The 27104-nt window shown below is 41.7% G+C and overlaps 2 long non-coding RNA genes across 3 annotated transcripts in view; one reads left to right on the plus strand and one right to left on the minus strand.

Annotated features, from left to right (window-relative positions):
* The window catches only part of LOC120402945, a 65540-nt gene extending 48318 nt beyond the window's left edge, over positions 1–17222 (plus strand). For both annotated transcript variants that reach the window (XR_005597379.1, XR_005597378.1), the window contains exons 3-4: positions 3436–3516; positions 17087–17222. This is a non-coding gene — a long non-coding RNA (uncharacterized LOC120402945). The remainder of the gene's footprint in view (positions 1–3435; positions 3517–17086) is intronic.
* The window catches only part of LOC120402944, an 87577-nt gene that overhangs the window by 14602 nt on the left and 45871 nt on the right, over positions 1–27104 (minus strand). Inside the window, exons 3-5 of the long non-coding RNA XR_005597377.1 lie at positions 14869–14916; positions 13444–13561; positions 6367–6455 (exon numbers count right to left, since the gene is read on the minus strand). This is a non-coding gene — a long non-coding RNA (uncharacterized LOC120402944). The remainder of the gene's footprint in view (positions 1–6366; positions 6456–13443; positions 13562–14868; positions 14917–27104) is intronic.

The raw sequence follows: 27104 nt of genomic DNA on the forward strand, positions 1-27104 counted from the left end.
AAACACTTAGAGTGATATCTGGGATCTTGAACTACTCCCTCCATTTTCTCTTTCAATTGCTGACCTCCACCGAGCTTTGCCACTGTCGGCAGACTATATACAAGTTGAGAGGATAACCACACAGGTAGCAAAGAAGTAATAGAAAGACTAATGGGAGCTGGATCCAAGCTCTATTAGAAACTCAGTTGAAGTTTTGTCTTTGACTTTAGTGGGAGCTGAATTAGATCCTTAAGACACAGAGGCATTATCAATAGTAGCTGAAATGATTGCCAACAAGGTCTCAAGAAAGCACCAGGACTAGACCCAGGATGCAAAAAAACACTGTTAGGCAAACTCAAGATAGACTAGAGTAGCAGGAGTACTTGCAGGTTAGGCTGGAGCAATGTGGAAGAATATTCCAAAGCATCTAGCCATACTGTGCCAGGCAATTGCTTGTGGTGTGAGTTTTTCAGCTGCCTGAATGCTTGGAATCACCCTTGCCTATTTTAAGAACAATAAGATAAAGTCAACACAAATGAATTGCTGACTGGCGTTCTGCTTGACATGCTTCATGGGACGTACTGTTCCCTCTTTCTCAAGTTGTTTTGACATTAGAGTAAGATCATCTCTTGAAATAAGGGAGATGATTGGTGCCAAGGAATGCTAAAGCAATTTGTGTGCTGCGGCGGGAACAGCGATAAATATTCATTAAAGAATTTTCATTTCAAATGATAGTTTTACCATCTTAGCCCCTAATTGAGCAAAGGACCTTGCCTTTTCCTGAATTTTCTACCATAAATATTTGTTAAAAGGCTCCAATAGGTTTGATTTACATATACATGTAATATAAAGCCCTGAATCCCCAAGTTTTTAAAATTCCATCTGGCATTCCTCCCATGCTTTGAGGCAAATACTAGATTGCCAACAGTTAGCTGTGGCAGCTCTTGCTACCTTAGGCATTTACTTGGAAATCCAAGGGATATGTTTCTGCCAAAGAAGGATCTAATGCTATAATCACTGTTAATCATTAGGATATTTTTTTGCCACTGACTTTAGCATTTTCTTTTTAATTAATTTTTACAGTCCTGGTAGATGGGTTGAAGACATGATTTATTTTAAAACAGTGAATCACCACAAACAAAATAATATTCAGGTTCAAACTGGATTGAATGCTTGCAAATAAAGTAGATCAAAGGAATGAGTAATAAATGTACATGGATTATTATTAGAAAAGGGTCAAAGCCATAAAGTTTAAGGGACAAATTATTAGCTGGTATATAGCAGTGTAGCTCCAAATAGCACCATGTCACTTTATACCATTTGAGAATTGGAGGATTAAATATGGACTTCCTTAAAGTCTGAGGTAGGGTCTGTAAACTAGTCTGGATATAAGAAGAACCAACCTGATTTTCATTGAAACTTGAACAAAACTCAGTTATTTTTTAGTTTTAAAAAATGTTTGCTTAACTTGAAAAAAAAAATCTTTGAATGTCTTAACCACCTCTGACTTCCACCAGGATTAAAATACTGAAATACCAGGAGGAAAACATCTATCATGATATTTTCTACTTGGCTGAAGCCAGAAAGTATTTGGGATCTCTTGAGAAATTATGAGATGCTCAACTATTTTTTTCTGAAGTTTAAGAGGTTCAGATATTTGGATACTTACCTGAACTGTACCTTCAAAAATTGTGCGTAATGTCTTTAAACTACAGATATGTGAAAAGCCAACAATGTAATGTTTATGTTAACTGTGGGCAATAGTGTTCTCATTTCCATTCTTGTTTCACTAATGATCCTCATTAAATATGGACATTAGGGTTTGTATATTACTCTTACTTGTGTCCCATTCCTCTGTCTTTTGAATAAGCAATGTTTTATTCTAGTAGTTTTCAACAGAATGCTGATCCATTTTAATAGAAATGTCAAGACATACTAGCTACATCCATGTGTACTGGAGGAACATGCATTGCAAGTCAACTTAATAAGATATCTGCTTTCATGCTGCCGGTTCAATTAATCTCTCTCTCTCTCTCTCTCTCTCTCTCACATACAATGAATGCAATAATTTTAGCCAATGTATTCTCTAAAGAAAGACACTAGAGGCCTAGCTGTCATTGTGTCAGCAAACCCATCGCTCCAGTCTTGCTGTTCTCCAAATAAAACAGTACAGAGTATTTGTACTTGGGCAATTTTAATTAGTGCTGGTGGCAAATTGGCAGCCAGACAACACAGACCCACCAACAGCAAGAATTTTCAGCACAACCCAGCAAAAATTCTCTTCCAGACAGGAAAATATCTCAAGATTCTGATCTCACTGAGAAGAGTTTCAGAGTAGCAGCCTTGGGAGACAGGCCAGTCCTCGCTTACAGACAGCCTCCCAACCTGAAGCAAATACTCACCAGCAACCACAAACCATACAACATAAATACTAACCCAGGAACCTATCCTTGCAACAGAGCCCGATGCCAGCTCTGTCCACATATCTATTCAAGTGACACCATCATAGGACCTAATCACATCAGCCACGCCATCAGGGGCTCATTCACCTGCACATCTACCAACGTGATATATGCCATCATGTGCCAGCAATGCCCCTCTGCCATGTACATTGGCCAAACCAGACAGTCTCTACGCAAAAGAATAAATGGACACAAATCTGACATCAAGAATCATAACATTCAAAAACCAGTGGGAGAACACTTCAACCTCTCTAACCACTCAGTGACAGACTTGAAGGTGGCAATTTTGCAACAAAAAAACTTCAAAAACAGACTCCAAAGGGAGACTGCTGAACTCGAATTAATATGCAAATTAGATACAATTAACTTAGGTTTAAACAGAGACTGGGAATGGTTGGGTCATTACACTAATTGAATCTATTTCCCTATGTTAAGTTCTCCTCACACCTTCTATGGATCATCTCAATTATCACTTCAAAGGTTTTTTTTTCTCCTGCTGACGATAGTTCATCTCAATTGATTGGACTCTTCCAGTTGGTATGCATACTTCCACCTTTTCATGTTCTCTGTATGTATAAGTATCTACTGTCTGTGTGTTCCATTCTATGCATCTGAAGAAGTGAGCTGTAGCCCACGAAAGCTTATGCTGAAGTAAATTTGTTAGTCTCTAAGGTGTCACAAGTACTCCTGTTCTTTTCACTTAGAAGAGTTACTCCTGATTTACATCAGTATAAGTAAAATGAGAACCAGGCCCATTGTGTATAGATTACTTCTATATACAATTTCTTAAATGCTCAAAGATTAGGTCATATTTTTTTCTAACTTAGATGCAAAAAGAATGAACAGAATCACTTTCCTATCCCAGACAAACATGCACAGCTGATAGTCTCAATTGCTTATCTTTACTGGCTCTTAGGAAAGCTTTGGCTTTAATATATTCTGGAAACTTTGAGGGTAAATGTTTCTGAAGTGTTTTTCTGTTTTTTATGAACAGGCCATCTCCACAAATTACAATCAGCTCAACATAGAATGATACCATCACTTGATCAGCAATGCAGGCTCCTCAAACCAATAGGTAAGTCAATGCCTCTGACATGCCAGGGGCAACCAGTTACCACTTCATCTTCCAGACATTGGAATGGAGTCTTCATTCCAAACACCCTACATTAATGAAAAAATAGTTTGTCATGACACACATAATTTCCCAGAAGAACATTTGATCTTTTCACATCAAGAAAAGCTGGGAGAGGGGGAGGAGTGTTGCATGAATGCAATCCCCCCCAAAACTGATCTTGCTAATATGCTCTTTATGAATTAACAGTGAGATCCATCACAAAGATGAATTATAAAGAGTCAGATCACACAATTTCAGTTTATTCAAAGAAGCCTAATACTAGTGTATATTCAAGTGACCTAACAGCTGATCAAACAGAGCTCCAATGCCTATAAAAAGGTATTGCACCTATCTGCATTATATCTAGCAGGAATACTTTAAAAAAAAATTGTGAGGCAAAGTGAAACACTAGATTCAAATCTAATTTTAAAAGCAACAGAGTGACTCCATTTGTATATTTGTATGTTATGTGCTTAATTCAGCCATTCTTTCACCGAGAGACACAATTTATTGCATCTTAGAGGAGATTAGGCCCCTGAAATGGGCCAGTGGTCTTTACACTGCCACCTTCCATCAGGAGTTCTTCTGAGTCAACAACTTTAAGTGGGTGTAGGAGCTCAGATAGCAAATACGGCTTAGAAAATGTTCTATGTTCCCGGGACCCCATGGCCATGCCCCTTCCCATGTCAACCCTGTCCACTTTCTGGGGTATACAAGCTAACTTCACTAGTGGTCTTTCCACAGGTAGAGACCTATGCCTCACTAACACAACCTGGCAAATCCCCATATCTGTGCCTAGCCATAGGACTTTAGTGAGATGGCAAGGAGGTATTTGAGGGCAGAATCTCGACATAGAATCACGACAAATTCAACATTTTCTGACTCTCACCACACTCTTGTCTAGAGTACTGCAACTTTCTCGGATTGTAAGCACAGGAATATACTATGGTATATCAAGCACCATGCTGTGGTAATTTGGGGGCATTAAATGGGGATCACTGTAAATGTTTGATTCATAAAGCTAGAATGATATATACCAATTAACAATTAAGGTAGGGAAACAGTCACTATAAATATTTTTAGCTAGTACACATTATAGGATACACAGTTCTGTCTGTATAGTTAGTATTTCTAACCGTTAGACTCATCAATATACAATAGTGTTGGCTTTGTTAGTTGAAAAACAGCAAAGAATTGATATATAAATAAAATTTACTAAACCTGTATTATGCTACAGTGGTATGATTTGGGGAATTACAGTATGTGTTTTGTATAAATTATGGTCACCGGGACTTGCTAACGATTATAAACTGGTCAGGAGTGTAGGGCTCAGTGCTGTCCCTTGGTAACAGCTCTTGGGTTAGGACATTGCAGTGACACTTCCAAGGGTGGGAGAAGAGTAAGCATGGTGGTGTGCTCACAAAATCTCCATCTGGTGGATGGTTTAGAGAAGTGTTGAAGACACTCAAAGCATTTGTCATCCCTTGTGTGTGTGAGGCTAGATATCACAGTGGTACAGCATGTTCATGGGCAGGAAAAAGGAGGTTCTAGGTCTGTCAGGCTAGAGTGAGGTCATGTATCCTGTAGTTTAGACCACCCATGATTTGAAGCCCCTCTGTTAGGGACACAGAGACACTATTAAAAAACATATCTGACTGTGGAGGTTTTGTGTATGAGGGAAAACCTGTGCTTTGGTGTTTGCCACATCACAGGGGGAAAGAGCAAGTTAACATAAGGCACAATTATTTAAATTAATAAGATTTTAACTTTCTCTCTCTCACCCTCATGAAATACATAGAAGAGACTTAGCTGCCTCAGACATTTGAAGGACGAGTTATGTGCTAATGCATTCTGGAGAAGCCTAATTAAGGCTACAATTTAGTCATGGGTATTTTTAGTAAAAGTGACAGGTCATGGGCAATAAGCAAAAATTCACAGCCTGTGACCTATCCATGACTTATACTATAAATACCCCTAACTAAATCTTGCGGAGGGGTGGGGGGACGCTACTGGGCAGTATGCTGTGGGGGGTCACTGCTGGGGGTGGGGGACAGGGCTGGCCAGTACCAGCAGCAGCAGCTCCGACTGCCCCGGGACCGCTGCTGGAGGCCACCAACAGTGGTTGCTCCTACCACCCCTGGGACCGCTGCTCAGGGGCCCAGGGCTGCCCCAGCGGCTGGCTGCAGTGCCACTCCTGCAGCGGCCAGTGTAGCTGTCCCCTGGGGTCAGCCACTCTGGCCACTGCAGAAGTCATGGAGGTCGCGGAAAGTCACTGAATCTGTGACTTCCACAATCTTCGTGACAGGCAAAGATCCCTAGTTATAATACATTAAGCCCAAAACAGCCTCTCAGTCATATAGTAGAACAACATTTATCAGCTATTGACATGTAGAAGTTCAGTGCAAAAGTGTAACCCCCCTCTCCTCGGATGTGTTTTCATTGATCAATATAATCAATGTCTAACTCAAGGCTGAATTTGGCAACACATAAGACTGTGTGGAAAGTGTGTGAGATAGACACAGGGTGGGGCTGCTCAACATCAGCCTCTTGTCTCAACAAGATTTTGCCACATTAATCCCAGTCCAATAACCCAGTCACTACTGGAGATATAGAGAAGCCCTTTGACTCCATGGGAGTTTCAAAAGGCAAGCTTCTGAGTACATTGAAGCAAAATTGGGGTCAGCCACAGATGTGCTTCCCAGGCTTGGTAGGCCAACTTTAAGTATGAATCAAACATTTGAAACAAGTATTGAGTATATTTTATTTGGATAAAAATTATGTCAAAGCTGACCTGAGGAGACAAATTCTTACCCTTCTTATGAGTGGCCAGTTCCCGTCACTGACTCAGAGCTCTAAGGTGGCACTTTGCTCATCATGATGGAACATGTCACCGATCCTGCCTTATAAGGACAAGCAGAACACAGTGTCAAGTACCAGATGTTTGTATAGATAAGGATAGCACTGCAGTTACGTTAGCTAGGATAAAATTGCAAGAACAATCAAACTTTGTGATCCAGGGCATGCTTTAACCTATAGTGGTAAGGAGAAAGTGTGACTTCCTGCATTTTAAAAACTCAGCAAAAGTAATATCAGACCTGAAGAAGAGCTCCTGTGTAGCTCTTCACCAACAGAAGTTGATCCAATAAAAGATATGACCTCACCCACCTCATCTCTCTAATATGCTGGGACCAACACGGCTACAACAACAGTACAAACAAAAAAATACATGCCAGTTCTCTTTACCCTAGTCTCTTCCCCCAGCTCGTTTCTAACCCCTATCTACAAATTGGAGGCAGCATTTCAGCTCTCTCCTATGGCATGGAGGTGGTGAATGGCTCTCTCTCTCTCTTTCTTACCACCTGCTCCAGAGTACCCAAATGCTCACACACTGCTGGATCTCTTTGCCAGCTTACTGGGCTATTAGCCAGGATACCGGGATTAACAATGCTACTGTTCTCTTGCAAACACTGCCATGGGATAGATGATGCTCACAAGCTGTCAGGAGGGATCTTTGTTCTCCATCTCCTAACTTCCTGACCCTAACAACTAAAAAATGTCTCGGAAGTGAATAAGATCATAGGAATCACCATTAATACATTTCTATCATCTCTACAGATGAACATTTATCTATTCAATACCCCATGGTGTACACTGCAGGATTCTGTTTCTGGATTGATTTTGTATGTCTGGATGACTTGCTGACTTTGAGAGACAATGATAATAATGTTGCTGTCAAGCCCTAAGGCAAATTTCAAGCAACTCCAGTATTTTTCTGATGCAGTTGGCACCATTAAAAAAAAATCACCACAACCCTCTACAATACTGGGAAATCTTGTTTAAATTCCATTAAAATAGATTAGATCTTGCCAATGCAAGTGTTTGATTAATTTTATTAGTATAATAAGAAGAGAGACATTACATTAGACTTGGGAACAACATGGGATAAGTTTTATCCTGCATTGCTTTTGTTAAACATCCAACAAAAATGGGGGGAAGGGATGGAGTAGATTAGTGGCAAAGATTGATAGGCAGGGAAGCATTATGTAAGGCTGCCTATGTTTTGTAATGCTGCTAAGTACTAAACAAAAGAAGAAAACGAGTGATGTTCTGTACAGTGCCTAGCTTAGTGGGGGCTGGCCCATGACTGAGGCTCCTAGACTACAGTAATACAAATAATAATAAAATATATGGCTATAGCAAACACATATGGCCCAGCTATGAAAATAACCTCTTCAGGGCAAAGACCGTGCCATATTTTGTGTTTATAGTGCTCCTAGCACAAACTTGGACGGTAGTGAAAAGCAGTAAGTTTAACAAATAAATAGCCACACCAACATGGATATATTGTCTCACTGTTTTTGATAAGATTCCTATAAATTACGTGTGCTGCTAAAATATAGAACTGGATAACGAATGTGATGAGGATTACAATATCTATTTACAAATAATTGAAGAGGGAATATCAAGAAGAGTGACATACCTGCTTAGAGTAGGAATAACAGGATAAAAGGAACGGTTAGGCTGAATGTCAAGAAAACCGAAGGGACACAGTTAAATGCCCCAGGATCTGAGTTAATTAAAATTAGATTGGCTGGTGAACCCAACACTCCACAATAGGGAATAATCCCTCTTTAGTAGCAGAGTGGTGAGTTTGTGAGTGTAACCCCCTCAGGGTTTAGAGAGGACAGCCCCCTTAAAACCTCTTCCTGAGGCAGAGGACTCTGATCGTGAATGAGCTACTGTAACATGACCATTCTATTAATATGATAGGAGTTTTTAAAGATCTTCCGCAGTTCTGAGGCAGAGGACAGGCTGGTGGTTCCAGGTGAGGGGGAGCAGAGAGGGATGGAGAGCGACAGGTGGGGTGTGTCTGGAGCTCCCAGCAAGAGGGCCTAAAACAAGTAGGCCCTCATATTGCAAAGCAGCGGAGAACCAGCCTGAAGCCCAGGAGGGAGAGCAGCCAAATGGGAACTGTCACCCAGAAACACAGATTAGCTACTGGGCCTACGGGACCTATGCCCAGGGGCCCCAGCCAACCAGGGACCCCTGGAGCCCCAGGCATGCAGGGAAAGCAGAAGCCAGGGGGCTGCAGGGGAAGCCCCCCATTCCCCCCAACCCTGTCCCTGGCAGAAGCTGGGGGGGGGTGTAGCAAGGGAAGCCCCAGCACTGGGACCCCTGCTGTGGCCCCGGGACGGAAGGAGCTCTCAATATCTGCCACAGCCTCAGGACTGGGAGAGCTCTCACCCTACAGTAGGGGCAGGGCCGGTGCAAGGAAGTTTCCCACCCGGGGAGACTCGTGGCAGCTAACCCTGCCTGGGGAGACTCCCCCTGCCCGCCGCGGCAGCTAACCCTGCCTGGGGAGCCCACCCCAGCTCACCTCAGCTCCACCTCCTCCGCTGAGCATGCCGGCGCCGCTCTAATTCTCCTCCCCTCCCAGGCTTGCGGTGCCAATTGGAGGAGACTTAGAGTGGGGTCTGAGTGCTCAGCAGAGGAGGCAGAGTGGAGGTGATCTGGGGCGGTGAGTGGTTCCCCTGTGCGCCCCCTCCCCCGTTACTGCGGGCAGCCCTCACCCCCCCCGCCCCAGCTCACCTTCACTCCACCTCCTCGCCTGAGTGGGCTTTTAGGTGCCCCCAACCACTAGGCGCCCACCTAGTTTGCCTAAATGGTTGCACCCGCCCTGAGTAGGGGGACAGAGCTTCTCGGGTCTTGGGGCTGCAGTGGGGGAGAAAAATGGGGGGGGACCCTGGGTGCAACAGGGGCAGGGGCCCAGGGAAGGAGCAGAAAGGGGTGGGGCCATGGGTGGTCACATGTGGAAGGGGTGGGGAGGACTTGCTCTGTCCTAGGGCCCCAAGAAACCTTAATCAGCTTCTGCAGAAATGTATGGGGCTGTGAATATTGGGGCTTGTGACCTTGCATTGGGAATAAGGAGGGAGGTTGTAGCTAGGTAAATGGGGTGGTTATCTACTGGGTGGGTTTACAGAGGGCAGCAGAAGACGGCATCAGAGGGGTTTGTTGGGGAAAGTTTTCCTGGGGCTGAAGACGACCAGGAGCACCCAGGACTCACTACTGGAGTGGAACTTGGCCCAGGATTCCTGAACTCAGAATCTAAACACATTGCTAAGTGTTTACCCTTTCATACTGTGGTACCAATGGGCCTGTGGGTCCCTGTATTGGATATAACCTTGTTTTACTGCTCCCCCTATCTTCTCCCCCTGTTGTTTTTCTGCATTCATCCCTCTAAATACATTTTCCCCTGTCCTATATTCGTTCTATTATTCTCCAGTGTGTGTGTTTTTACTCCACGGGGTTTGAAACAGGTGCCCCCAGGGTGGAAAACCATTTCCTTGCTGTGTTTCTGGGCACAGTTTTTCATGGCTGGACCCACCCCACACAGTGGACTCCATCTTGGCCAGGAGGGCACTATAGTTACATGACATTAGGGGGAGGAGTTACCAGGTGGCGCTATTACAGATGTCTTTGATACTGGAATCCAGTTTAGTTCAGATAGTACGGATTGGGATTGAGAGGGGCATATTGCTCTCTCTTGAGCCCGAAAATTAACACAATGGCTCTGTTCAGCAGTTCTAGGAAACCCCCTCCCCACCCCCAGGGCATCCTTGTGGAGTTTTGTCTCACTTCTCCATGTTATTTCCAGGGGAAGGGGTATCTAGGCTGAAGTTTGTAATATATTTTAGATTACAAGGGTTTAAAACAGCCACTGCAAATACGCTCAGGAAGGCTGAGGTGGGATCAGATTTAAATATCTAATCCCGGACTGTCCTTTTTCACCTGATTTGACCTTCTACTTACTTGCAAAGCTTTAGTAAACTCCAAACTATTTTGTGGATTTTGAATGCCTTCTAAAAAATCCTTAGAGATTTACTTTTCCAAACCTGCCATGTAATTTTCATCAGCTTTCTTCATATTATGTTGGATTACACGTTGTCTCTTGGGCCACATTTACTCTTTTCATGTAGAAATAAAAGAACAAGCTAAAGTCCCAGCAAGCACTGCTCAACCAGGCAAAACTCCAAGTGAAGCCAAATTTTGCCCTGACTTAAAATCCTGGTAGCCCTGCTGGCTTCTGGGGATTGCACAGGTTACCTGTCATTGAAGAATTTGTCCCAATATGTTTGGTTTCAGTGCTGTTCATCTCACTTTCATAAGCATCAAATTCATACAACAGGGAGACAGAAAAATGTTTACAAATTCTCCTTCCCCCCATCCCCGAGACAGAGAGAAGGAAAACCAATGTAGAAAGCTAGCCAGAATTACTAGGTAAAAGGAAGTATTTTTAAATATTTCAGTTCAGTGACTGGATCTGTGATGACATAGCTGATGTGTTATGGGACTCTGATCATAAATCAGCTACTACAACATGACCATTCTATTAATATGATAAGAGGTTTTAAACATCTTCTGCAGGCAGTTCATTAGCAAAACTGATTAATAACATGGCAAGACTACTATGACATGATGGAAACTTAGTAATTCTCTATAAAGGAAATGTATTATTACTATGATTCATTTAACTCCCTGAGCAATAGTCATTCTTAATTTCCATTATCCATCTGCCCAATCCCCAATATCAGATATTTACACAAAAACTTTACATTCCTAATACACTACTGCCGGTAATGGCTTACAATAGGACACTGTAATGTACTCTGTGGGATGGAAGGAGCCATATATGCAAAAAAACTCAAAATATTCAGCCTGCATTTTTCAAGGCATTTTTTTGCACGACTTTATAGCATGCACATTCGTTTAAACACTAAAACAGGCAAAATGAAGGATAAAACAAAAGTAAACAAGAGAGACCAGTAATGTTACTATATGTCACACCTTATACAGTGATTTAAAAATAGTAATCTGAAACAAAAAATCAGTGCAGAGAAAAGTGGGAGTGAGCCATACTCCCTCCTGCACCCAACTACTTAGCCTGAATGCTCCTTTTCCAGCCTTGCACAGGACTGTATTCTCGAGGGCCATTTTAGCTGGCTTTGTAACCAACAGCTGTAATAGGACCACAGGAAAGCCCAGATTTAGGCCCAAAGAATTTCTAATTTTCTTAAATGCTGGCTCATCACTTTCTCTCACTAGTGAAAAAAAGTTGTCAAAAATTCCTGGGATTTTAAGATAGGAATATTCATCATCTTCAGAAGTGTCACTTTTCATTCCTATTAGTATTTCTATCATCATCTGTCTTCTTTTGTCACAGACCACCAATGAGTGTATAGTGGCAATGCATTTCCTCAGCATAGTCATGGCTGTGTCTGGCTTTATCCTTTTTTTTTTCTTTTCTTTTTTGGGCAAGTCTGCAACTCTGGCCTTTAGCTGACTTCAAGGAAATATTAAGATCCATCACACTGTTGCTACTAGGGAGGCACTCTGTTTGAGGGGTTGCAGGGAAATGGGAACATACTTGCAACACATGGTGGTTCTGTCCAGGAATTACATGGTTTTGGAGGAAATTAGTGAAGAGATTCGTCTTATGACATAATGTCAGCTTTCTAGTGATCTCCTGACCTGTTTACTTAATGATCCAGTAAAGGATCTACATTTTAAACAGAATGACAAATTAATCTCATTTTTATTGTTAGCAGCAAGACTCTGTATTGCACATTACTGGAAAATGTGACACCCCCTCCCCTCTTGTGGAATTGTGGTATAGTAACATTTGGACTGTTCTTGTAATGGAAAAGCTTTCACACCAAGTATTACACAAGAGAAGCGCCAAAAGAGGATAGATATTTAGAAATGTGGTCACCCTTTTTACTGAACTCAGAGGAAGAGGGCTACCTAGCCAGAAAGCCAGAATCCTTAGCCATGTTCTTTGAATATTAACTTCATCCTGAATAAGTAATGTATGATGTAGTATGTTTAATAATAAAAAATTATGGAAACTGAACTCCCTGAAGATGAAATCATGGCTTTTGGAGGTGTATACATCACAAGTGTATAATGGGTGCATTCAAGAGAAGCCTCTCTTACTATGCTATCCTTTGGTGATGGATCAAGTAGGTGACTGGGCTAATAGATGGTAAAAACAGTTCAGTGTAAACAAATGAAAAATAATTAGTCTTAGAGTAACAAGCAATGCACCCAATTCTAATCCAGCTGACAATTAACATACTAAAGCATTTACACAAGGTTTATCCAAACCAGCCTATTAAATGGTTTAGGAGATCTTCAGATTTTCCCATGCACATTTTCTCGTGCACACTCTAGAGAATTTTAAGTGATATGATGTTATCTGTAAACATACTTACTGCTAATCAGATTACTCATTTCTGGATAGAGAGGCCAAGTCTGTAAATTTAGAAACCATGATCAATTCCAAAAACTCCGTTTCCCTTTAGGCAATATACAGTTTCCTTTCTCATAAATGAAAACTTTTTATGTGACCCGACAAACGTGTAATAGGTTTAAGTAGTTATATTTTACTTTGGTTCTGCTAAATGCAGAATGACCAAATTGCTGTCTGACATACTCCAGTTCTGTAGAGAGGAGCTATTCTGCTCTCATATACATTTTCTCATTTACTTATAAGAAGTTAGTAAAACAAATGCTCTTGAGGTAACACTGGTGTTGAAACTTTTTCTATTTTGCATTGAGAACATTTTCCAAAGGGTCAGATCGAGTTCATTTACCTTGAAAAACCACACAACTGATATGTGCCACAGCTGCTGACCGCATTCTAATGAGGCATGATTTTATTTTAACTTGGCTGTAGGGTTTGCTTCTGAAAAGAGTTGGAATCTCTGTTGGTTCGATTCTGTGCACTGTGGTCCAGTGCTTAGCACAGGGGACTGAGAATTAGCACCCCTAGGTTCTCTTCTCCCAAGTACCAGTGACTTCCTATGTGAACTTACATAAGTCACTTACAGCCTGTTTTTAAGATGTGCTGAGCACCTGCAGCTCCCATTGACTTCATTGTAGCTATGGAAACTTGGGACTCCTGAAAACTCAGGCTATTGACCTCTCTGTTCTTCAGTATCTGCATCTGGAAAATGGGGATACCAATATGTACCTGTCATAATGTGCACAAATTATAAGAGATTTTGCTTGACAAATATGATAAATTATTTTAAATAAGGCTGAAAATGAGGGGAATAGGATGTGTTAAGCAATAAGGGTGGCTTGTGCTAAGTATGAACCTGTTAGTAACTATTGTGTGCCTCGGTGTTAATGTGAAATGCAGTAAGCTAACTAGTACCTAGAAGGTTTCTATTGATATACAGCTGTAACAAATAAATGGATGTAATCTAAACACTTAGTTTTTAGAATCAGTTTCTTTTAAAATTTGATTCTTAAATACCAAATGATTGTACTTAAAAAAGCAATTTATTGTGGGAAGAAAAATAAAATCCTGCTTTAATCTGTCATATTGTGTGAACAGTAAATACCATTTCCAGTAAAAGCCCAGAGTCCCAGGGGTGGGAGGGGAGGATATTAATTCAAATTGTCATATTCCTTGAGTTAAGTTTAACTTGTCCATGAAAGGATTCTGGAATGATTAGGTAGCTGTAGAGCCAATAAAACCACAAAAGCTCTTAAATGATTCTCATAAAGCTTCACAAATCATATGTTTGCTTGATTTGAATCCAGTAAATCACTTTTTTTAATCTAACACATTGTTTTCCTTGCCTAGTGGCTTTAGGGTGACCAGACAGCAAATGCGAAAAATCGAGACAGGGAGTCGGGGGTAATAGGAGCTTATATAAGAAAAAGACCCCAAAATTGGGACTGTTCCTATAAAATCAGGACATCTTGTCACCCTAAGTGGCTTTATACTCTACTGCAATACACACTCCTGCAAATCACATGGATATGGCCGTTTGAACCAAATAAGATCCTTTTAATCTGCCTCTCTGTAATTAGTCAACAACTTATTTTTGTAGGTTTCTTTCTTTCTTGAGAAATGTTTTTTGGCTTGAATCTTGCATCGAGGCTCTGCTGACCTATTATTTTTTAAGCCTAATGGTTACCAAGAAATGTAGTGTAGAAGATAAGCCCCGATCCTGCAACCGAAATCAACAAAGCTCTGTGCAAGTATAGCAGTCTACCCATATTTTTTCAGCTGTAAAACCAAAATCATAGATTTTATAGTCTTTTCTTCCTTATTTTTAACACTATGCAGTGCCATTTGCTTCCTGATCTTAATAGCAGATTGATTAAGATTCTAAAGCTCACACAAAGAAAACTGATGAGTGGTTTACAACAGGAAATCTTCAGAATTTCTCATACAGTTTTCTAGTAAAGGCTCTAGAGAATTTTGACTGATTTGATGTTATCTGTAAACATACTTACCACAGATTGGATTACTCATTTGTGGAGACACAGGCCAAATCTGCAAATCTAAAAAAAATGCATGAATAATTTAAAAACTTTTCATTTTAGCTTTTGAACAGTTTTGTATCTTTAAAACAAACATTTTATAGACTATTAAAACTGTGTGCCTTAAATTTTCTCTTAGCACACTAAGTATTTCTGTATAAGCACATTGATTGTCTCTTCGTTAATATATTCCATTCATTATACAGTGTATAAAAGTTTAAATATCATACATTTTACACTAGTTTAAATGCTGTACTGGGCAATCTGGAAGATACATTTTTGATGAACTCCTAGGGACCTAATTTAACCACTTTTTATTCAGAAACATATACATCACATAGGACAAGTACATAAGATTTTTGAATAGGGTCATTTTAATTGGGTCCACAATGACTCTTCATATACTTCCAAATTGTGCTAGAAGAGAATCTGCCTGAAACAAGGAACGATGGCCTATTTTCATCAGCAAGTCTAACTTCTATGGTCAATCCAAACTCAGACCTTAGCTATAGATATAACTGTGGTTGTGGACCAAGAAAAACAGGCAGATCTGGTCTGTTTTTTTCAAGTGAATTATTTCAGAGGTATTTTAGGTTTAGTTTGTTAATTTAAAACAACCCTTTCCAAGTGTTTTTAGGCTTCTCTGATCAAATAGATTCTGACATAGGTTAATACTTTTTCATGTACAAAACAAGGAACACATTAGCTCCCTTAATCTCTTCTCTTTGTGGCCTGAACTTGCTCACTCAGAAGTCAGGGAGAGTGGCCCAATATAAATCTAACACCTATTATTCTTGCTATTCTCTGTGCTTGCTCAAATGTCTTCTTGCTGTTGATTGCAGTATTTCAGGTGCAGTCTCAAAAAAGACATAATGCCTCTCTATGTACTTTGGGCGGGCAGAGGCTTGGTTCCTCTGCCAAATTGCAAACTTATACTTTGTTGTTCATAATCACACCTGTGTTAAAGTACTCCTGCTTTCTAGGTTTCTCCGTTCCATTGACTATCTTAGTTTTAGTGCTAACTTGTACTTTGTCAAATATTACTCTTATTTCTCTCCCCTTCCTATATTCATTTGTATTTAAGTATTTTTATTTTCGTTAAGTTTGTCAAAACTGGTAAAAATATTATGGCAACCATTACTCAAAAAAATTGAATAATTACAGTACAAAATAACAATCAATGCACAACACAGCAAACAAAGCAGGGAAATGCAGATACATCTGGACTATTCTCCTCCCCACACTACCATAAAGACTTTTCTCAATATTCTTTTCTTAGCTTATGTGGTAGCAATTGCCATGTCTTTTGACGTTTTAATTGGCATCTTAATGTTCACAAACTGTGGAGTAAGAATGGTTCTGAAGATAGCACTGTTATCCCAAATGTTATCTATACTGATAGATGTTTCTCCTTGCCCGTCACAACTCCTGCAAATATCATCAACACTTTGTCCACATTTTAATAACAAACTACATTAACATGTAGCACTTTTATAGCCCTTTAATCCTGCAAATGCTTAAACATGTGTGACTTTACTCAGGCAAGTTGTTCTACTGATCTCTAAGTGTCTACACATGGATAAAAAAACCTGAGGTTGGCCTGGCTCAGCTGACTTGCGTTCCCAGGGGTCAGGCTGCAGGGTTGAAAACTTGCTGTGTAGATGTTTGGGCTTGGGCTTGGACTTGGGCTGGATCTTGAGGCCTGGGGCCCTGTGAGGGTGGACAGCCCAAGCCTAAATGTTTACATGCAGGGCTGGCTCTAGCTTTTTTGCTGCCCCAAGCAGTGGGGAAAAAAAAAAAAAGATACAGCCCCAATTGGCGGTACTTCGGCGGCAGCTCAGCCACGCTGTTTAATTCTTCAGTGGCAACTCAGCAGCGGGTCCTTCACTCCGAGAGGGACTGAGGGACCTGCCGCTGAATTGCCGCCGAAGACCCGGACATGCCGCCCCTTTCCATTTCCCGCCCCAAGCACCTGCTTCCTTCACTGGTGCCTGGAGCCAGCCCTGTTTACATGGTGATTTTTAACCCCGCAGCCTGATCCCTGTGAGCCACTGTGACCATGCTGCCGGTCTCTTATCCCTGTGTAGACATACTCTAAGAGACTACTCATGCGTGTAAAGCTATGTATGTGCTTAAGTACTGACAAGATTAGACCTAAAAGATGGTAAGTATTATTATTTTAATTTTACAGCTAGGTAAACCGAGCCACAGAGAGAGTGGGTGACATACCCAAGAGCACACAGCTGTCTAGCCAATTGTGAAGATGAAAATGGAACACAAGCCTCCTGACTCTCGGCTCATTGCCCTATCCAGTGGGCTACACTGCCTCATCATTTCTCTTATTAAATGTATATGCAGGGATTCAATAGCTAAAGTCTCCTATCCAAAGCATGTTTCTGTTTCCTTTTGTTCAGAATTCAGATTCATTTTGTAGATTTAGAAAGTAAACACTGAATCTTCCTGAGACAAGCTCAGCTATTCTGATTCCTGCCTCTCCTATTTCTATCCATTGTATAAATGCCTTTGTATTATTGTCTCTGTTCCTGCTGGCATTTGCAATATTTCTAAGTGACTTGCTAGCAATCATTTAATGTAGGATTTACTAGTAGGAGTGATGTGTTTTTACTCTTAGCTATGCCCTATTTCAGAATCCAGTTTATCCAAAGGGGGGGGGGGTTGATTTCTTTTTTGTCAGTGGGTGACACTACCCTGCTTTTCTTTAAAAACAGCAAAGGTCCCTCAAAGGATCAGTGCTCTAGGACTCCCTTCAAAATTGTCATCTTTGACTCGGGGTCTATTTGTTTTGTTTTTCAAAAGAATAATGAAGTGGAAATGTATTTCTGCTTGTGACTAGTGGATTGACAGCCCTGAAGAATTACAGCCATTATTTAGCCAAGGAATGGTATATCACATGAATCGGCAATGCCAATTTACTTTACATTCTCTTACCAATATGTCTTAACCCTGACATGGAGGCTAGTAGGCAGTTCAGTCTCCAGACTGACTTAATCCTTGGCCTCTCTGCTGAATCAGCCAACAAACATGACAGCTGAAACATAGATCAGAGGACAGGCTGATGAGCCATCTCACTTGTGTCCCTCACTCAAAGATGAACTAGAATATCTTGTTTGTTGCACACACTGCAAGTCTGAATTCTTAAGGAACAAAAATCTGGCCTTGTGGACAATGGAGAACTAGCTTTCCTCTCCCAGATGACTCTACAGCTGTTAGCCAGAGAGGGGTTTTGTTTGAAGTTGGGAGCTTCTATGACAGACTGACCTCCCACAGAATGAGGTCTGAAATATTTGGATTACGTAACCCACAAAGCTATAAATATTTTCTGCTGGACTGGGCCACAAAATCATTTCTCCAGCATTCTCCAGTGAGCCTATTACTTTCTTGGGCTGGCTACCAAGGGCCAATTAAGCAGTTAATATCATTAGAGATGTTTCTTACTGTCAGTTCCTGGAGTTGAGCTCTCCAGGGCTGGTGACAGCTTTCTCTGTATGCAGCTCTCATTTTTGGAACTTGCAATCCTGGGCTTTCTGCCAGAGCACAACTTTATTGATCTTCAGAACACAACATAAATCAGCACGGTCGATTTATTTTCACTCATGGCCATTTGATGAATTTTATATTTAGTCCTATAGCATTTAAAGTAGCTTCTGTGTTGCCCAATGAGGGTAACATTTTATTATTTGTAAGCTTTTAAAATACTTAAATATTTCACAGCAATTAATTAAAAATTAATAAATGAAATTATTGGATGCACAAACAGAGGTATCTCTAGTTCAGTAGAGAGGTTATTTTACCTCTATTTGGCACTGGGGTGATTGCTGCTAGAATATTGTGTCCAGTTCTGGCATCCACTGTTCAAGAAAGATGTTGATAAATTGGAGTGGGTTCAGAGAAGAGCCATTAGAATGATTAAAGGATTAGGAAACATGCCTTACACTGATAGACTCAAGTTATATTAAAAAAAGAAGGGTTAGGGGTGAATTGATTACAGTCTATAAATATCTACCTGAGGAACAAATATTTAGTAATGGACCCAGTCTAGCAGAGAAAGGTATAATGCTAGCCAATGTCTGGAAGTCAAAGGTAGACAAATTCAGACTGGAAATAAGGCATGCTTTTTAACTGTAAGAGTAGTTACTGAGTGTTGTGGTGGATTCTCCATCATTGACAATTTTTCAAGATTAGATGTTTTTATAAAAGATGTGCTGCAGGAATTATTTTGAGGAAGTTCTCTGGCCCATATTATAGAAGAAGTCAGACTGGATGATCACAATCTTGGAATCTATGAATAAAATAAATAAGTAAACCTGATTCTTGTTATCAAAGTTACTCAATGTTCACAATATGGAGCTTTGAAAACACCTCTTGAACAGCAGAGAGCACATCAAGATTCTACACGTAAAGCAGGCAAAGCTCTCAGAAACCAACTGGATCAGCATTACAGTGTCTAGCAGATAAACTTTTAAAGTTATAAATACAGATTCTTTTTGCTGAGAGTTCAACCGCATTACAGCATGAGCAACACCTTCTCTCTGTAAGGGATCAGGTCTTGGGCAGTCTTGCCTAGCAGTCACACCTGGGCTGATGCCCACAAGTCAAGGATGGCTACAAGCCAGGAGTTAAGACGCAGGGGTCAGCATAATCGCTAGAGCCGGGATGTAGTTCTCAGACTGGAAATAGGAGGCCAGAGTCAAGGTCACAGCGAGGCTGGGTCAGAGGCCAAAGATCAGAGATAGTTACACCAGTTGGCAAGAGTCAGGGTCAGAAGCAGGCTGGGGTTAGGGACTGGAGATCAGAAAACAAGGTGAGGTCTGGAGTAACAGCAAGCCAAAAATCTGTATGGCTGCCTAGATAACTGCCTGGGGTACTCTCCAGTGTTAAATAGTGAGCATAGACAAATCAGAAGGCCACAGGGTGCTGTCAATCTGGACCCTTTTGGCAATACTTCCTAAGGCTCCTAATCTCCACAGTGCTGCTTGGAGGGGACACTGCATGAGTTCCTGGTGGTAATGTTGGACTGTCAGCTCTCCCACGCTCTGCACACCAAGGTTTTGGTCCCATAGATCTTCACACCAAGAGCAGTCTATTTTTTGTCAAGATATAGTCAAGGTCCAGACTCCAGAGAATATAATTTGAAAAACAACAACATTAATAAGTAGATAAAAAGATTTTGGGGTCCATTCAAAAGTGTCTGGCAGTCTGGACTTGGCCCGCAGTCCGCTTAGTGACTACCCCTGCCTAACACTATCTCCTCAAAGCTGATAGAAATGATGGTAGACAGTCTGAAAATTACATGTAGATAGTAGAATTCCTTGCCAAGAGTCTTTCATCAGGTGTTCATCCTGAATTGGTGCAGTATTTGAGTAAATCCAGCTCAGTGCTGTATTAACTTATTAAAGCAGAATCTTTGTAAATGGGATTTGGATGTTTTTTTGGCTACAAATAATGAGGCCTGCCGTGGGAGAGCACAGACACATTTATTAAAATAAAGCCTTTGCATTGAACCCCTTTAGATTTTCTTGTAAGAGACCTCAGTAGAACAGCCAAAAGTATGCGTCAATAGTCTGGCTCAGTTTCATAAATATACAGTAGGCTGCTGACCTAATCTGTAGGCCTGTTCTGTGGTATTCAGACAGATGTGAGGAGATGGGACCTGATTCGAATGAAAAAATGAAAAAAAAAAAAGGTTACTAATCTTCTCGTAACTGTTGTTCTTCAAGATGTGTTGCTCATGTCCATCCAATTAGGTGTGCGTGTGCTGCATGCATGACAGCCAGAAGATTTTTCCCCAACAGTATCCATAGGGTTAGCCTGAGTGCCCCCAGGGGTCGCGCCTTCATGATGCTCGATATAGGGCCCTGCCGACTCTCCACCCCCTCAGTTCCTTCTTGCCAGCTACTCTGACGGAGTGGTAGGAGGGTGAGTATTGGAATGGACATGAGCAACACATCTCGAAGAACAACAGTTACAAGAAGGTCAGTAACCATTTTTTCTTTTCATGATTGCCTCCAAAATGTAGGTTTGGAAATCACCTAATTGGAATTGACATGAGCAGAGTCGGAGCTTAAATGTTCGCTGATTGAAGCTTTGCTCTCCGAAAGGCTGCATCGTCTCTGGCCTGCTGGGTAATGGCATAATGCAATGTGAATGGTATGAATGGAGGATCCCGTCAATGCTCTGCATATTTCCTGGTTTGGAACATGTGCCTGCCGCTGATGAAGCCTATGCCCTGGTGGAGGGCACTATCAGTGGAGGGGCAGGTACCTTCACCAGGTCATAGCATTCCTAGATGCAGGACGTGATACATGATGAAATCCTTTGGGAGGAGACCTGGAGCCCTTTCATTCTGTCCACTACTGTGGTGAACAAGTGAATGGACTTCGGGAACGGTTTGATTCGCTCAATGTAAAAGGCTAACGCCCAGTGAATGCCTAGCGAGTGAAGTCTTTGTTTCATTCTGTTTGCATGCAACTTAGGGTAGAAAACTGGGAGAAAGATATCCTGGTTGACATGAAACTGGGAGACAACCTTAGGGAGGAATGCTGGATGGGGTCTGAGCTGAACCCTGTCCTTGTAGAACACAGTCTAGAGAGGCTATGATGTTAGGGCCTTGAGCTCAGACACCCTCCTGGCTGAGGTTATCGCTACCAGAAATGCCACCTTGTACGAGAGGTAGAGCAGAGAGCATGTTTCCAGCGGTTCAAAGGGCGGCCTACGTCAGCCTGGAATGGACCAGATTGAGGTCCCAGGCCAGGACCGGCTGTCGGACAGCTAGATATAGCCTGTCAAGACCTTTCAGGAAGCGGCTGACCATAGGGTTGGGAAAGACCAACTGGTCCTCTGTGCCTGGATGGAAGGCAGAGATGGTGACCAAGTGAACCTTTATTGATGGCATGGACAACTGTAGCGGGGTGGTTACCCGCTCCTGCCCTTTTGGGGCTTTAAAACAGCCCTGGGAAGGGGCTTTAGGCTGGGCTGATTGGGGAAGTGGCTGCAGCTGGGGCCACACCCCAAGCTGAGCAACAGGGCCTTATAAGAAGGCCAGGGAAGCCAGAAGCCAAGAGAGTCTCTCTCTGCATTCAGAGGGAGATGGGCCTGGCTGCAGGGAGCTAGACTAGGTACCTGAGTGGAGCAGGGCTGGGGAAAGGCAAAGGAGCGGGGGAGCTCCAGCCTGGAAAGCCCCAGGCTGCTGCCTAGCAGAGGGCTAACAGGTACTGGGGGTTGCAGAGGCAGCCCAGGGGTAGGCCAAAGCAGCAGGTCCAAACCCTCCTTGCCAGTGATGAATAGGCTGATACTGCAGTCTGCCCCAGGACGTGGGGCTAGACAATGACTGGCAGTAGCCCTACACTGAGGCAAGGTGGGGATAGAGGGTGGGGGTTCCCTGGGGAGGGGAGACTCTGAGAGAAAGGGGTTACTGCCAGGGGGCAGCACCCCATGTAAAAGGGCACCGGGATCCAGGGAGGGACTTGGGGTCAGAGAACAGGCGGATCACTGGGCTGCAGAGGGCGCTCCATGCTGGAAACCGAGCTAATTCCCCGGGATCACCAGCAGGAGGTGCCGCAGGGGTGAGTCCGACCCGTTTACAACAACCCTTGCTGCTTATGATGGAGAAGGTAGTCCAGTATAAGGAGAATAGTCACAAGCATTGGAGACAGACAGTGTTTCGCCGACCAGATTGAAAATCTCTTTCATTTGGCCAGGTCGGTAGCCCTGGTGACGAGTTTCCTACTGACAAGGAGGACTTTTTTGACTGGATCCAAACAGGAGAGCTCCATTGGGTTCAGCCATGGAGCTTCCACACCGTGAGGTACAACAACTTGAGTTCTGGGTGGTGGAGACGGATGTGATCCTGAATTATTAACTCCATGAAGAGCGGCAAGGGGACCGGGGCTTCCACAGACATTTCCAGGAGAGATGTGTACCAATGCTGTTGGGGCCAGGCTGGTGCTATCAATATCACTGAAGCTTTTTCCCCTGGATCTTGAGGAGCACCTTCTGAACAAGAGGGATGGGTGGGAATGCATATAGGAGACAGCGTCCCCATGGGAGGAGGAAAGTATCCATGATGGAGCCTGGGCTGTGATTCAGGAAGGAGCAAAACTGTTGGCTCTTACCATTGCATCGTAGTGAACAGATCTATCACTGCCAAGAAAACGTGCTTGCCAAGGCAAGAGCTATGGGACATTCCAGCTAACCATCACTAGTGATAAGAAGGAACTGAGGAAGTGGTGGGTCAGCAGGGCCCTGTATTGAGCACCATGAAGGCACAACCCCAGAGGGTGCCCAACCTGACCCTATGGATACTGCTAGGGGAAAAATCTTCTGGCTGTCGTGCATGCGACATGTGCACACCTAATTGGAATTGACATGAGCAATCACTCAAAGAAGAACACAATCAGGTAAGAGTTCCCTTCAGTTTATGAACTGCAGCTCAAGACTATGGCAGGGAGATAGCTACAATGTCTTAATGCACTTTCTGTTGACGACGCTGGTTAAAATACCAAGTAAGATTATACAAATTAAATGAGTTTTGTGATCTCAGTTTAGTTTCCAGTGCAATCTAGTCCTAATCAGAAAGCCAACATGCAGTTTGGCAAAATTTAAGACAAATGTCTATCTCATATCATATAGGACCATAGACCTCCACAGCAGGCATTTTACAGGTGAGTAAGGAGGTGTGTTGTTGAAGGTGTGTAGCAGAAATATCCACAAAGTTCTACATTCTTCTTCTTTTCCAAATATTAAAATTTACACACACTCACACACATGTAATTTTCAAACAAAGAAGTGCCATACACTTGATGCATTTTTTTGCCACAAATATAAAATGAAATTGAAACTATTTGTACTCAAAGAAATGCTAGTTGGAGAATACCTAATCCAAAACTGTAACAAACTGCATTCATCCCATCACAACTTGAAATCTTGTGGACACAAGAGTGCCAATTAGTACCATGGTGTAATATAAACAACAGTAGGGCCTCAATTTCCCCCAATGATAATCAGCATGAAGAGAATGAGGGGTTCACCAGAAAGCCTTCATCCAGACTCCCTGGAAGGGGTGATGGTGCCACAGAAGTTCTTACCCCTTCCACTCAAGAGGTAAGAGATCCATGAGCAGCAGGAATTCTGCAGGGCACAATTCCCACCTTGGAATTTAACTACAGTACATCCTTTTGGAATTTTGGCACTACAATGCAATTTGGAGGCTTAACCTAACTCTTTTTCTTGCTGGACGGCAGTTATTTGTTTCTACTCTTTGAAAAGTAAGCAAAACATGAATATTAACAGGAGCAAAATCCTCCTATCAGATCTACAGGTGGGTCTCCCCAAGAAGAGGCTTTCACTGTTAATGAGACAAAAAAAATCTCCTTTATTGTCTTATCAGACAGGGTAACCAATAGTGATTACACATGGACATTTGGACAAGTACTCCTTTTCGTCCATTTTTATTTGCTGAAAGGCAAAACTATATGCATTAATCAAATAAATGACTGACAGTAAAGCTTTTTAGTTACTGAAACAAAGTAAAATAAATGTTATTTTACTACAATATCATCAAACTAAAAACTTGGTTAGAAGCTAGGTCATGTTCCCTTAGGGTTGCACTTTGCTATTTACTGTGCTCTGGGTTCACCAGACTCAGAACAGGATGTCCAAAAGGGGTGGAATTTTCAAAAACACATACATGATTTTGGAGCACAAGTCCCTTTGAAAGTCAACAGGAGTTGTGCTCCCAAGTCACTTAGGTGCTGTTGTAAACCCCAGCCAAGTCCCACACTACACCTATTTACCACTTTAGTCCAACTTAAGACTTCAAAATAGGGGCTGAAGGGGATTTAAATGGTGCATTGGCTTTGGGTAGATCCTTTGCCATGGGGTGAATTTCACCAATAATGATGAATTAATGGCTGGTTTCCACAAAACCAATCATCACTGGGCATGGTGCAGTTAAAGGAAGACTACAGAACAACTTCCTCAGCTAACCTCACCTTAGTTATCCAAGATGTGGGGTTACACTATACTTTCAAATATCCATTATTCAGCTGTTATTAATTAACTGATTGTTCTTATTTTACTTAAAATGAATTTTTAAAAATGGAAGTTAGTAAACTTTTGCCATTTGTCAGAAATAATACATTTCAAAACATGGAAAGAACCAATAAAACATATACATAATCCAATAAATGAAACATTTTTTCTAATACAAACTACTTGTAGAATAGACAATTACTTTACAATTAAGAATTACTATTTTGGTGTAATTTAAAATGTTTTTATTTAGGAAATCCACAGACTTGAACCCCTCCCATATGTGGGGATGACCAAATCACTAGTGAACTATGCATTAGCACCAAAATTCACCTTTGTTCAGAGGGCTGCTGAAAGGTCTCTGAACTACGTATGGCCCAATTAAGCCTTCACAACAAGACTTAAGAGAGAGACAGGGTTTTTGCTGGCCCCCTGCCCAAGGATGTCTTTCACTCCTACATCTTTAGTTCTGCAAAATATCTAATGCTAAGTCAACCTTTACTCAAAGTCAAAAATAAGAGCAGAAAATGGTTCAACATGAATTGTTCTCGTGACAAGGCCCGGGGCACAGAAACAAGCATTCTAAGTGTAATGGATTCTTACTGTGATCTCATGGCCCTTTTCACATCCCACTCCATTAATGTGAACCAGTCTCAATTTATGGTTGTTGTTCAGTGATGAGTATGATGTGACAGGCCCAGATGTTTAAAGCTATTGCAGCAATTCACAGAGTTTAAGTAATAAATTACAATAAAAGGCCATTTTATTTCAATTTATAGTGGATTTGGCTCTGTCAAAAGTATGGAATTTTTAACTGAGGCGCATAATACAGGAAATGTGTGATTTAGGGAACATTAAAAGTGAATCAGTTTAGGGCTGACAACACAGTGGTAGAGTTTAAATTCCTCACATCTTTTAATCAAACGTCTCGGTATTGTCTCATTCAGTATCATTGCATTAAGTCTGCTTGGTCTTGAAACAATTATAAGCAAAATTCTTTGGAAACAATGCAGTGGCTAAGAAGTGACAAAAGGGCCAAATTTTGCTCTCACATCAATATAAATCTGCAGCAATTCTATTGATTTCACTGGCATGACTGTGTTGCAGATTTACGCTGCTGTCCATTAAGTATTTCAGTTCATAAAGAGGTTAATTATTCATCTTATAGGCGTCCATCCCAGGCACTGGTGCCCATACTATACCCAAACAAAATTTCATATAAATATCGAATAGTAACTGTAATGCTGTCTGCAGTGACTCAAGAGCATGAGTAACAACCTCAGGGCAGACAGTTAGGAAGCAAGGCATAGGCCCCAAAATAGTTGTGAGTTCTAGACTTAGATTTCACCAACCAATTATCAAGCATAAACTCTTCAGGCGCTATAACAGCCTTAACATGGAATCACAGACAGTCCCCTTGACTACTCCAATCTATCTCATCACCCAGCTGAGTATACCTTTGTGATAGATGGTCCCTTTCACCAAGAATCACAGCAATATTCAGGTTATTCTCAATCCCAAAGGACCAGTCACTTACCCCAGGTCAATTACACCTTAGAGCTCATGCCAAAGACAATGCTTGCAGCCAAACCTATAATAAACTATATAAATATGTATTAAATAGAAAAAGGAAATTAGTTATTTTACAAGGCTAAAGCAGGTATGCATATATACACAAATAAGTTACAATTAAATTTCAAAAGGTAATAGAAGCTTCTATAATCAGCAAGCACTATACATCTTTATTAGGGCTAATCCAGGCTAAACAGCTGGGGATCTCTGGCTTATTCCTAGAAACACTTTGTCCCCCAGAGTCCCAACAGCATAGGGATACCAAATTCCTTTTGTTTGTGGTTTTTAATCTCCCTAATGGCGTGTGCACAGAGCTGCAAAGTCAGCTGATGGGGGGAGTCCACTTGCATCTTCATGGGGAGGAGAGCAGAACAACAAAAGTCTTTAGTCCTCTTGTTGATGGTACATAGTGAAATTCCAGTTGCAATGACCCACGATAGTCCATCTGGTGTTGAGTGACCATTGCTTTTAGGAAGGGCATAACACTTTATATTGAAGATCAACCCTTCACACTAATTAATGTCTCTCCTGTCCGGTGATTTACACAGTCACAGAGGTTCACAATACAACCACTCAAATATTACCTG

Source organism: Mauremys reevesii, linkage group 4 (assembly GCF_016161935.1).
Source record: "Mauremys reevesii isolate NIE-2019 linkage group 4, ASM1616193v1, whole genome shotgun sequence".
Taxonomy (NCBI): Eukaryota; Metazoa; Chordata; order Testudines; family Geoemydidae; genus Mauremys; species Mauremys reevesii.